At 38.8% G+C, this 14,207-nt stretch overlaps 1 long non-coding RNA gene across 8 annotated transcripts in view; it reads left to right on the forward strand.

Annotated features, from left to right (window-relative positions):
- LOC148184224 (uncharacterized) overlaps window positions 1-14,207 on the forward strand; it is a 65,828-nt gene that overhangs the window by 191 nt on the left and 51,430 nt on the right. The window lies entirely within an intron of this gene.

A 14,207-nucleotide genomic window follows, 5' to 3' on the forward strand; every position in this document is an offset into this window, starting at 1 on the left:
GGGAAGAGCTGTCTCCCTTCCCTGCCTCAGGAAAGGTAAATTTTATTTTTTCAATAGAGTAGCGCTCTGAGGGGCTGTTTAAGGCCGGTCCGTGCCGCCTCCCCTTGCGGCTGCCTTGCTTTTGGCTGTGGCGTTGCGTGAGGTGCGAGGTCATTCCTTTCCTTTCTGCTGGTGGTTTTATATATTTAGTTATGAACTTTTGCATAAATACTTGTATCTACACACGCTCTATATTTGTATGTAGATATTTGTCAGCTCCTGAGGCTGGAGCAAAGACAGTGCTGAGCACTTTCAGGCAGGTGAGGGTTAACACTCCTTTGTCGACCTGATGTGTGAGGGATGATTGTTTCCCTTATCTTATATACTTAATAAACCAACCAGCAGGGTGTTAATAAAAGAAATAGCTATTACTGGAGCTTTTTTTCTCTCTCCCAGAAGAAAACGAGTCCATGATTTTAGTTTTATCAGACCCCAACATGGCCTTGAGGGAGTGGGGTGGGTTTAAGGTAGCTATTAAAATTATTGCTGCGAAATGAAATTTGATTAAAAAAGCAGCAGCCCCATGGCTTTACAAAAGCGTTTTGTTAAAATAGTGCTGTTTCAGGTTGTTATTTGAGCTCTGGGCGCTGCTTTATCGAAGATATCTACTTAAAATATTACAGATATGAAATGGAAAACTGCCTCACCTTTTATTATTGGATATTTGAACAACAAATAGAGGCCACTAGAAAGTAAAAGATTTGCTTGCCGCATTGCTAAATGTGTATTATTTCTGTAGCACAGAGGGCTCTTACACAGCAGTACGATGTTATTTTTTACCTTTGGAATTTTGTTTTTGTTACTATTCCTTCTGGTGATTAGAATTAGGCAGAGAAAAGTGGGTGTATGTTGTGTATTTTGTTTGAGTTTTCCTGTTTGTTAGTTTTGAAAGGGGCCTAAATATGTGAATTGCTGGTACTTTCTCCCTGAAACTGCCTTACCAAAGCCATCTTTGCCTGGAAATGAACACTTGTTGTTGCTGGCAGCCTTCCAGGGTGAAGTCTGTGGTAGTCCTTGACCCTGCCAGGGTTCAAGTAGCAGCATCAGCCAAAGAGGTGTCAGAAAGGCCATCTCCAGTATGATTTCCATTGTACAAAAACAAATGATACACAGTGGATATAAGCATTTTATTTGCTGACATCTATTCATCTGAATAAAAAGAAATCATGTTAGAAGGAGAGATTAGGAGAGTTGCTTGAAAGTAGTAAGTGTAGGTTGAGAACAAGCATCAAATGGTGTTTAAGTAATTTCCATAGACAAAACAAATAGTAAACTTGTATTAAATACCATTAATGACTTCAAAATGGAAAGTTTCAAACATTAGCACGATATGTGTATGTGTAGATGGATCCTATGGCATCAGCCAGAAGACTTTCAATGTTAATACTTTTATTACACTGATTTTATTGAATTATGTTCCTTTAAGGGCTTAGGGAAGCAGCCAATATTTGGCATGACTTGTGTTTTATTATCATTCGATCAAGCTTTTAGTATAAAGCTCAGTGAATATGGCCAGCATATTTGGCTTCTATGATAGATTAGTATCCTTCAGTTTTTCCATCTGCCTTTGTCTGTTGCAGCTTTTTTAACAAATGGGCTTAATTAGTGCTAATAAAAGTGAGACAAGCAAGAATGGTTAATTCTTCACTAGAAATATTTGTTTTGTTTAAGTGGAAATGTGAATCTGTGTGAAAGGTAATTGTACGTATTTTCTCATTTCAGAGTGCCTGTTTTCAAACAGCTTGCTTGGCTTTTTGGGAACATCCTGCTTTATGCCAATTCAAGCCATCTTTTACAGCCTCTGCTGGCCTGCAGCTGTAAAAAAATAAAAGGACAAAAAGTAGTGAGATTGTCCCATAAAATTCAGAATAGCTGAGGTTTGACCCTCGTGCTTTACTAAAAGGGTGTCCTCTATTTCCTTGCCTTATTCGTGTTGTGATTTTGAGTGTACTTAATGGCAGTAAATCCACAGTGTTTCTGTAGAACTTCTCTGGTAGATGCCAACTTCACCATTTTCAGGTAAGTGCTTGGAAGGAAAGCTTTGGTTTTGTTTTTTCATTTTATCAGTTCCAAAGTTAATACAGTGTAACATAAAAATGTTGCTGAGGTCAGCTACTGTTACTGGTGTTACAGTGTTATTTCTCCGTCAAGGAGCATTTCCATGTATACTGTACATATGTGTAAGAGGTAGGGGTAGACAATCAAGATACTTTAAATTGTATGTTCTTATAGTTTTTCAAACACTTAAATAATTCCTACAGCCATGTTTTACTTCTCTGTAAGCTGCTTGGGACTTGCTGGAAATGGCAGGCTCCAAGCAGGGCCACCAGGTTAGAGGCTTGTTCACAGCTCATTCAGCAGTTACTGGGTTGGTTCTTGCCTTGATCAAGGTGCCAGATTTGGGGGCCCAAATTAGGTATTTAACTACAGGGTGTGAGTATGAAACCTTTTTGTGGCATGCCAGATTTCATGGTATTGGCTGTGTGATGGAATATAGTCAACCTATGGTGCTTGGAAGGATTTGTCTTGTGGTTGATAGTGGCTCTCAGAAAGAGAATATGCATTAATAAGACTTTTTAGTCTTTCTAAAAGGATAGCCTTAATGAATACTGGCTATTGTATTTACCCATTTATGCCTCACTGTAAATCAATTTAGAATTATTCAGATACATTAAAGCAAACCCAGACCTCTCTAGTTTGTCTATGACAGAAATGGAGACTGGTGAGTCAGTAAGGGAAATCAGCTCATTTTCTTCATGTAATGTGTTTTAGCAGAACCACATTGCATCATCCTGATTTGTGATGGGCGGTTTCTAAGTCTGAAGTAGACCATGAGGAGTATAAAATCCTTCATGGTTGCAAATTTGTTCTGCACTGGTACTCAGTAAAGCTCAATATTCATTGCAGTTCCTCCCTGAAAAGGATGCGAGTTGTGTTGCTGGTTTAGCACCATTTTCCAGCTGAAGTTTTAGGCAGAAGGGTGATAATGTCTGTGCATGCAATGAAATTGATGCTGTGCTGCAGAACTTGTTTTGGCAACATCAAATAAGGGTGACTTTCTATCTGCTTTAATTCTCCTAAGTTAAAGGAGAGAAGACAGAAAAAGTTAAACATTAAGGTAGTATTTATTTTGTACTTACAAACCAGTAGATAAGCTTTTTCAGATTGATACTTGGAAAAGAAATTGCTTTAGTGGAAGAGTTCTATATTGAGTAAATAATAATAAAAAATAATTTGTTTGCCAAGAAAATAAATTATATGACAGAAACTAAATCAGTTCCTAGTATTTCTCTTCTGTCTGATGGATGTCTGACAGGACCTATATTCTGTCTTGCCCATGACTAAAGCACAAAATGAAATATTTTCTTGTCTTTCATGGTAAGTATGTATTCTTGGTTGCTTGTTATTTTATTACCTTATCTGAGCTGTGCTGGCTTTGCTACCTTTTCCCTGCAGCCCCCATCTTTGCACAGCTCAGCTGAGCGGTTTTGGCTGAGCCAGGAAGGAAAAGGAAGCAGAGACTCTAAACCTTTATCCCATATAACTGCGATGGGGAGTGTCCTTGCTCTCCCACTTAGGTCGCTGTGTTGCATGGAAAGGATGGGTACAGATCCTAGAACAACATTGCCACACTTCAGTCACATTCAGAATGGGCTCTCCTCAGAGATAGCAAGTATCCAAGGTCTAAATTCATATCAACGTGGTAGTCTCTATTATGTCTTAGATTTACCTAGGAATATGAAAGAGTTGCATAAAATAAAAACATTTTTAAAAAATAATTGGTTCATCTATTCTTGTCTGCACTGTGGGGCTAGCTGGTAACACTGTAATTATCTCATGCATAAAAATCCTGCTTTCAGGTCATTACACTTCTTCAGCCCTGGTATAATGCACAAGACTATCACGATTAAATTATGGGACTAGATTAAATGTGAAATGCAAACTTGTAAAGGAATTGGCTGGCTCTATACAGGGGCATTATTTTATTAATCTGAAAGCATAATAAACCTTTAACTTCTACAGTACAAATGCATCTGCATAATTGGTTACTGCTCTTGGGTATTTTTCTTCCACAAAACAAATAATTCTAGAATGCCTAAATTGAGCTTTTTCATGGATAAAAGGAAGGTTGGACTAAGGTTTGGCATGGTCTTAGTCCTGTTTTGAAGTCAGGGTCTAAAATGTACTGTTTCTCATAGGAATAACAGGCAAATTTTAAATATACTTCAAGGACTGTATTATTCATATATTCTTTGTTTAGTTCTTTCCCTTATTTTCTCCTTAAAACAAAGGCCAGATTTTTATTCAGTTCTGCACTGTTTTTTCTCTTAGAACTGCCATTTTTTATTAAACCTAGGTATCTTTCCATTAGGCACACAGATGTGCTAAGGTTTAATGATACCAATATGTATGATTTCTCTTTAACTTGGTTGCTCTTACTAATGTGAGTATTTAGGAACTAATTACAAGTGTAATAGGTAACAGGTTTTTTGTCGTGGAGTTTCCTACCAGGAAGGAATAAGGGATGGAATAATGGGGGTAAAACCAACAGCTTTATCTTGGACTCCGTGATTTTTTTGCTTCACTTAGGCTTGCCTGTTGTACTTTCAAGTTATTTAATAGAGATAATTATTGTAGTGCTCTTGAATGACAGGAGCCATAATATATAATTTAGTACTTAACTTGGAAGCAGCTTTTGTGTTGTAAAAGTGCCATAAGGGAAAGCAAATCCGCTGTAGGAATAAGGAACACGGAGGCTGATGTTACAAGAGATTACATGGCTGCTCCCATTCTCAGCAAAAAACATAGAAAATTCTATTCAAATGTCTGAATTTTCAAATTAAGGAGAACTGTGTCTTCTCTTCTAAAACTAAATGCACCACAGTGTTGACTGTAACACTGGAAAGGGAAAAGCAACCGGCAGTAGACAAAAATGTATGTCATGAATCCACTGGGTTAAGAATAGCCTGAGTGAATTTTTTCTTTTTCTTGGAACAATGTGAAATAAACAGGGAGCTGCTTAATAAAAATCCGTCATAGCACACTGCAGAGAAGAGCCATTATTAATCTGTATAATGAAACAAGTCAGGTTCTGTTGAACAAGTTTGTATTCCTGCTGAAATTGAAGATTGATCTACAACTGTTTCTAGTTATTGCTCACATCAGAGAATGGTAAAATGCCAGTAAAAGTTGAGTGATCTGCAATGAAAAAGACTCATTACAACATGGTACCTTCTTCATTTCCCTAGTTCTGCAGGGCTGTTTGTGCCATTATTTCCCTGGATGTATTTCCTGCTTTGTTTTCTTGCCAGTCACAGATATCTGAAGTTGTTGTTTGTTGATGAGTCAGACAACCTTATTGAGCCGAGGTTGTAGTAAGGAGACACAGTTACAGAGGTGTCTTTTACTTGGTTGAAGTGCTTCAGAAGATTTATTTTTTATCTAATAGAAGAATGTATTTCTTGCTCCAGAGGATGTGTCCTCCTTTAGAAGAAGGGATATGGTCATTTACAATCAGGAGGGGTCTCCAGGCAGGGGATGAAGGCTGGATGTTTTGAGGCTCTCATGAAAAACTCATATCTGAGAGTAAAATTCTTCTGATTTGAAGTCTGTCTTAATTGCAGCTCAGTGATCCCATTTGTGAGTAATACAGTAATTTCCTGAAATAAATATGATATTGCTCTTCAGGTGCTCTCTATGTTGCTGTGCCAGTGAAAGAAGCTGACAGTCCCTACATGCCACAGATGGGGTAAAGGCATTCCTGCGTGATCTTCCAGTCCCTTTTGATCTTGTAGGAAGAACGTGGCATGTTTAAACTGTACTGCTGCTCTGGTGGCCCTTGGCTTTCAGGATCTGCTTCAGCAGCTTGGAGTGGTTCAATGCTGCCCACCTCAGCCTAAACCAAAGATGTGTGCCTACGTATTGGCAATGCTAATTGTAAGAAATTTCTTGCTGTGGTAAAATACTGAGACTGGGTGTAGCACTCTTTGAATGCCGTCTGTGCAAGAACAATTGAAAATAAATTGTTCTTTCTATCATCAAAGAATATTGTACAAAAATGGTCACATTTCACAATATTTTCTTAAGTGACCGGCTCCTGTGCAAGATTTTGAATCAATGCTAACAACTGAGTTCTAGAAGACACGATGAAATCCTACTAGGATCCTGGGGGGAGGGGGTTACAAGAAAGCATTTCTTAGTTAGAAGTATAAAGTGTGTAGTAAAATTAGCTTGTCCTGCAGCAATCTCCACTACAATTAGGTGTCATTAATAATGCAGTGTTGAAAAAGTTTGCATAAGAAATGCAGAGCATTAATATTTTATTGTCACTAATACGCTTTGATTTCTGTTCACGTTTTCTGACTCGAGCAAGGGAAAAGTGGTTTTTAACAGTGTTTTTTCCATATAAGTAGAGAAGTATTAGTCACTTTCTCAGGAAAACCCCCAGGGGAACTAGCACGTGGGTAAGGCTTATTTTCAGGCTTCTTTCTCATTCAGGTTTGTTCTGATTAACCTTATGTGAGCCTTTTCCTTGAAATTCAGCATGTGAAATCTTGTCCTGCCAAAGCCCGAGGCACAAATTCCCTGGTTATGTTTGGAATGAAATTCCAACCCTATTAATAATCAAAGATTTGACAAATGCCAACGTGCTGAACGAGATCTGAACACAAAAGCTCATTCCTTATAACCAGTTTCTGACAGCTAACCACTGCAGTCCTTTGCAGTAGCTGGAGGCCACCCAGCCCCAGAGAATGTTCACCTGTGTAACTTCATCAAAAGTAGTCACGTGGACTTGGGTGATGACTCACAGTGGCTGATAGAGTTTGATAGGGAAGAGGAATCTGTCAAATAAAAATCAAAGCAGAAGGGAGTATTTTTGTATTTGAGTGTAGCTAAGGCAGGAAGATTTGTGTGCTCTGCTGCTGGATGTGAATAAGCTGGAGCCTGTCTATGTAAAGCATCATCAGAAACCAGAATCTTTGTGAAACTGTAGAAACTGAGTAATAGGTGTGATCCCCACAAAACCCTGACTTAAAACACCGACACGCGACTTGTTTGAGGTCAGTAGGTGTGAGCTGGTGGCAGAAATAGTTTGATAGTATTGTTGTTTTATGATGGATGTATTCTTCATGGATACTTCAAGTGTTTCTTTTTGCTGTGAATCTTGCATTAAGATGACTTTGAAATAATTAATCTCTGTAATTACCTGTTCTGATCACCAATGAAGGCATTAGTCTTAGGTCCTGTAGTAATTTCAATGAAGTTAGGATTTCATAGCTATTTAACTGTTAAAGGAATTAGTAAGGTATTGTTTATGGAATTCTACTGCACCCATAAAAAAGGGTATATCTTTGAAAGATAAAAATTCTATTGCTTTGAGTTGCCATTGAAATGAGAATCCCTTTTCACTGCAGTGGTAACTACAATTTGTAGTCATTAAGTCTCAAAAGAATCTTTTATTACCTCATCTCTTTATTTTTTTAAGCTGACATTCTGTAGAAATCAGTAACATTCTGAGGTTTTGTGGCAGCGTAAAGCTATTCTAGCAAGTATTTGATTAGGGTAATGTAGTAATAATTTGTCAAATTTTTGCCTTAACAGTATTATCAGGTCAGCCTTTTACTGATGGAGTTTCCTTGATGGAAAAAAATCTTAATATATTTACATTACTAAAAATGTTTTTTTCAGTACAAATATGCCACATCCACTGTCTTAAAATGGCATTGCAGAGGGTAATTACTCTAAATATTTATTTACTCAAAAATACTCTAAATTACCTAATTCATTAATTCCTCCCTTATTAATGGTCTTGTCAGCATTTAAGACCAGCATGGCTAATCAGATGTCAACAAAATGCAATTACTACCAAGTGAAAAGTAATTTTCATCCTTATGTTTTTGATGAGCCTGATACAAGGCCAATTCTCCTATAATTGCAGCGTTCCTCAACTACTCACCATAAGGTTATGGCTTGGGCTTTCCATCACTATGACTACTTTTGCAAAAGGGATTTGTGGTACTGAATTCTTTTTTCTCTTTGGCTCAATTTTATGGGTAAACCAGCTCCCTGTAGGAGACTTGTTGTTTTTATTGGTAATTACTGAATAGTTTTCTGAAATACTAGTTTTGATTAATCTGTTCCTGATGATTTTTTTTTTGTAGAGTCCTGTCTTACTGCCTTAATGGCAATTCTATGTTTTTATTCCCAGCTTTATTTTCAAGTTCTAAAAATATTTCTTTCTGTTAAGAAAATCCCAAAGTTTGGTACCTTGTTGAGGTTTTATACCCTTCTCTTTGTGAAACTGTCTTTAGTTATTTTATAATTTTGAGGACTGAAGGAAATGTTGAAAACTTAACTGAATGAGATGTTTTTGAACACACGCATTTCTGGATAATATACTGAGATTACTGAGCAGCACGACAACATTGGAACTTACTACTTGAAATACTTTGCGCTGTGACTCCATCACAGCCTGTCCAACAGAGCTGGGTGTGCTCCTGGTTACTTGGTGAGCTCACTGACATTTAGGAGGTTCTCAGTAATTTCTTGTCCATCTGTGAACAAACCCATTTACTGCCATAAATCTGCAGCCATGGAAAAAGAAAAGGAAAGAGCTCACATATAACACCCTGCTTATGTAAATGGTGCATCTGGTGCTTTTTGAGGTACTGCCAGTGACTCTTTCTAAGCAGCGTAAGACGCAGTCAGCTGATGGCAAGATCAATCAAAACCATGCTCTGGTGTACTTTAATTTCTGTACAACTGTGGGAGAACACTTGGAAGAGGACACCCCACCTATACAAAAAATAGCAAACCATGATCTAAAGGCACATAATTAGCGAGTAATACACTTACTTGTAGCAGGATGTCTTAATGCTTAAAACTTGATCTTATGGGAAGTTATGGAATACATAAGTTCTGTTTCTATTTTTCCCCCCTCACTGTATCCATAACAAGTCTTTGAACAAAAAGAGAATATTGTGGCTTTCAGTTCATAAATTAGAGCTGGTACAGGTTATTTGCCAAGGTTTTGAAAATTAAGTGAATGAACTCTGAGATGATAAAAAGAGATGTGGAGCAATTTGGGCGCCGGTTTGCGAGCACTGTTGTTGTGTGCCAGGAACTGAGGCCAGCAGGTGGGAGGAGATGAGTCTGTGGAGGCCTCAGCATCCAGGTCCTGATAAAACATGGCAAGGTAATTGTTTAAGGTAATCAGTTCTGATTTCTACACTTTGAAAAAGACTTTCTGATTTACAGTCACCTGCTGCTCGTCATACTCATATGTATCAGCCTTCTGTGCACCTCAAATCCCAGGGTTTGCTGAGTCTTTGAGCAGCAATAGCTACTGCTGTTTGGTTTTTACACGTAGTGAATAATCTCTCCAAAGCATTCTGTTAAATCGATCGTTTTCTAGCTCCTATGATTAGTAAGCTGTAAATTTACCATGTCTAGTAAATTTAAGTTGTGAGATCTGACCGGTGATCAGTTTCTGTCAGTCTGTGCTGAATTATTTTAAATTCCTGGCTAATAACAACAAAATTTGGAGCTGAAAATTCTGGAAGTTGTAATATGGGAGAGTACAAGGCAGAACTTTTTCATCTGAGGGAAAGCAGACACTGTCAGAAAACTTAAAGCCTCAGTCCTTGGAGATCAGAGCTGGGTTGGAGAGGAGCTTTCTCAGCTAGGTAGTATTTCTTTGAGAGCTGGCATTGAACTAAGTGCCTTTTAGAGGTCCTTTCACAGCTGATTTATTCTGTGAGCCTTTGATGAATAAACCTGTGTGCTAAATTTCTCATGCTTACTGACATGAGAGTCACTGGTGTTGAATGAAAGGAAATAGACTTGGATATTTACGCATTCAGTCTGGTAAGATCTCTCTGCATATGGCCTCAGAGCGAGTCATACGGTAAATCTGGCATTAGCACTCAAGAAATGAAGTCAAAAGTTGTTTCAACACAAACTCTCAGTGGAGCAGGCTCCAAGATGTTGCAGCGGTTTTTATGCACTAGGCTTCTTTGTCCAGAGTCTTTGTCAGGGCAGCATCTGTCCAACCCCTCCTTATTTTATTCTGGACCATGAATCATTTGTCCTCCCACAGCTGTCATGATAGTGGCATAAGGTTGGCATAAACTCTGTCATCTGTCCTGGCAGGCTTCTGGGTAATTTAATCCTCTTCTCACATCTTATCTTGATTGTTTTTATACTGCTGTGTCATCCAATACTACACAGATTATGCAACCACCCTGATTTTATGTAGCTGCCTTCCTTAAATGGCTTTATGGGAACTCCTCATCTTGCTGCTGTGAAGTCCAAAGACTGTAACAAGAAGAGTCTATGAAAAAGGACCAGAGTCAATAACATGCCATGATTAATCCTGGAGTATTGCCCATAAAAGTAAAGTATTTGGGCAAAGATTCCCTCTTTTTAGTTAGAAATAAACTTCTGTCTTTGACTTACATGGACTAGTAAGCACTGTCTGCTTTCTCTGAAAGGAGAAATCTCTATTTTCAGGGGGGGCATTTAGCTGAAACCAGAAGAGAATCTATGAATGCTGAATTCAGTAGATGACTGCTTGGAAGGAAAGGAAAGCAACTTGTAAAAATGTATTTTAGATTTAGGGCAAGTCAGCTTACTGCTCTGAACAGACTCAGCTTCAGTTAAGTGCAGGCAAATAAATGATGGTGCTTCACCATTATTTTAAATGACAGCTGCCTGTAATTTAAAACTTGAGACAATTCCAATAGATGAACGGGATGGGTGTATCTTGGCATTTTTATCTCCTTGACTGAACTATGTGAATTTTTCCATTGACAGTTCTACTTCTGTAAATCATTAATAAATGATAACTGTCCTTAGTAGTTAACTTGTTAAAATACTGCACAAGAAATTTTCTGAATTATTAAGGAGGGAATTTAGTTTATATCTTAGTTAATGTCTAGCATTTGGGTAAACCGTTTGGTTAGAAGGGGTATTGGCATGTTGTTTTGGTAACAGAGCTCAGAAAATCTACCAATTTGAGATTTTGATATATTTGGAAGTAGGAAAGACTAAGGGTAGGCTTTAGTATGTTATGTGTGATGCTCAGTCTGATAGTCTAATTTAATGATAATCAATTATTTAATCTAAAGGCTGAATGTGCATCAAAACACTTAAGGATTCACAGTAAATTCTCAGGAGCAGATTCATTAATTCTTTGAAATATTACTTGAGTGATAGGAATAATCTCAGGATAATTGAGATTTTGCTGGAGTGAAGTCAGAGTAGGCTACAGGTCCTTGCTGAGAACTCTGCTGTTCTGTCAGTGTCAAAGAGAATGAAAGGATGGACACATTTCCAAGTGGCTGCTCTTGGCTCGGGAACAAACTTACTTGAACGGTGACAGCGGCAAAATCCCAGTGTTTTGGTTCTAAATAAATACTTATCTATGCCTTTTCCTCTGATAGATTTATTACTGAGGGACACTCTTGAAAGATGAAGATTGGTGCTTTGGTAGTACATCCAGAGACCTCTCCTCCTTGCAATTTGCTCTCTTTTGCCCTGTGCTGCAGCTTTCTATTCCTCTGTTCTGTGTAGGTTTGAAACTGTTGGTATTCAGATGTTGCCTCCACACATGGCATTCAAACCGAAGCTTATGAGTGTCAAGCTGTTAAATACTGTTCAGAGAAGCTGTCTGAGTGCTTGCTCACCGGTGGTTTATGAACATTGCTCTTACAGGCTCTGTTTAAAAAACCCTCAGCCCTTACTGCAGTTTTTGTTTTTCCACTCGTGAGTCAACAGAGTAGAATGTCACTTGTTGATAATGGTATAGATCAGTTGTCAAACTCCAAGGCTGAATTAGCAGAAATATTAAAATTCTCTAGGTTTGGGTTTTGTTTTATTTGGTGGCAAGGATTTGAGGTGACAAGCTGCCAGCTCCTGTCATTACCAAGGTCTCAAACATCCACTTCTTTTTTGAGTGCAACGGGATGTTTTAGCTTGTTAACAAAGTCCCTTTTTGACTTGGCAGATGACAGGTGGCTTCTGCAACACAAGTCTTCATAAAAAAAGTCAGGGGTTTTTTTTTCTACAGATGTTAATTGAATACAAAAATCCCAAAAAGCAGCATTTCTGTGAAATTTTCAGGGACATTGATCTGAGGGTAGTGTTACAGTGAGGAGATGAAAATAATATTTGAATTTCCACTTACAAGAACTGCAAAGTAGTACACAACATGAGACTCAAAAATTAAATGAGATCATGGGAGATTTACATCCCTGTTGCACATACTAAATTTGTGTTTTGTGCATTTGGGAAGCATGGCCTTCTTGCCTTTCTTCTCCCTCAGCAGTGAGCATAATCGTCCTTCTTGTAGATACTCCAACACCCAACCCAAGTAAATATTTAAGAAACAGATGAAAAGAGCAGGCAATTAGTTCCCCTTCTGGTGGCTCTAAGTGCATACAGCTGCCTAAATGCTTTGCTTGCTCCTTCTCTTCACTTTCAGATTCGATTTTTTTGCCTCCTTTGGCTGTGAGCCGCAGATCACTAATGGTCACAGAGAATAGATGCGAAGCAAACAGAGACTGTACAAGGCTGAAATCTTTGACCACAGGAGTCCCCATCTTGCTGAACAGGAACTGGCAGCTGGCTCTCTCTCCCAGGACTACAAGTCCCAGCTGGGGAAGGCACAGAGGGAGATGAAGCCAGGTGTTCATGGTCTCTAGCAAAGTGCTCTAAGAACTTTGGGAAATGGGAATAAATCTCTTGTGTGCTGAAGAGAAAACGAGTCAGTGTTTGGGTACAAGAAAACAAGTATGGCTTAGTCCAGGTGGCAGTGATCTTCTGAATCACTGGGATTGCAGATTTCCCTAGAGGTACAGGCATCCGGTTGTTCCTCACTCTTCAGCTTTCCCTCTTGCGGGACTGAGGTATGTCCTTGAGTGCACATCACAAATCCTTGTCTTTGGCACCTCATTTTCTGTGTGTGGAAGAGGAGGATTTGTATACTGACCATGTCATGAGCTAAGCTGCTTTAGCCGAGCATCAAGTCATAACATGTCAAAATCTGAGTGCTCACATGAGCACAAACATGAGTAAAATGACAAGAGCTGCCTAAGAATGAGAGAGACTTGGTAGTGTGCAACAAATCATTTCTATGCTGATCATTAAAAGTCGTCTGCTAATCCCATTTTGGGAATCATTCACTTAGCATTATTCTCTTCTGTTGTACACAAACCTGCCTCCTATCCAAGGCTGTATTTTCTCCTCTGACCTGGTGTGCAGTTGCTGTCTAGGCACTGGTGACCTACTTTTGGGAGAGGCATCAGGGAGGAAGGGAAAGAAATGAGGTCAGCTGTGTTTTCATAGTCCATCTCAGTGCCCAAATGCAGTGCAGTCTGTCTGAGTTGCTGTTGGTAGCTGTGTAAAGCAGCAGCAAGGTTAGCAAGCTTATGCGACTGTGGTGCGATGCCTCTGCGCCTTGAGATGTGTCGACTTCTCCAGTGTGATAGCAAGTCAGGAGCTGAAAAATTTGGAAATATTTGCCCAGTGTGGTCCAGCTGCCAGGCATCACACTGTCTTAATGAGCTTGTTGTCCTTCTCAGTTTCTTTGGGACCATGAGTCAGGCAAACCAGGAATCATATTCCTTAGGATGCTTAGGTGTTCATCTATGTTCAGGTGTAGCTTATATTACAGCAGCAAAAATACTTTTCTGCTTTGCAGCTTCAAAGGCTTGCATCAACAGTGAAAGAGCAACATAATGGGGTTGAGGTTTGCTGCTCATTACACAAGTTCAGAGTTGTGATTTAACAAATGCTTGGCTTTTACCAGGTGTTTAGAAAAGTGATAGGCAAGAGGCTTCAGCATTTCCTGCTTCAGCAAAGATTTGTTTCTTAATCTTAATATGAGAATTTCTCCTTTAAATCAAGTCCACTTCTATTTTTCTTTTCCTCGGTCTCCCTCAACCATGGTTTTGTAACTTGTGTCCAGTTCATAGCATTAAGTCAGAGGTCAAGGTCTCCTTTTAGTGTGTGTCCATATAATACAGAGAAAAGCTGACATCTTGTTAATAGCTTTTAGTTGCTGTTACAGGGACACCCCTGATAAATACCATCAAGGTCAGCACAGTGTCTGTTTGAATGTATTCTGTAAAGCAGTTGTTATTATATAGAAGCTAATTAGTACTAAT

This window comes from Pseudopodoces humilis, chromosome 6 (assembly GCF_049639895.1).
Source record: "Pseudopodoces humilis isolate 2021_Gansu_Grassland_sample_001 chromosome 6, ASM4963989v1, whole genome shotgun sequence".
NCBI lineage: Eukaryota > Metazoa > Chordata > Aves > Passeriformes > Paridae > Pseudopodoces > Pseudopodoces humilis.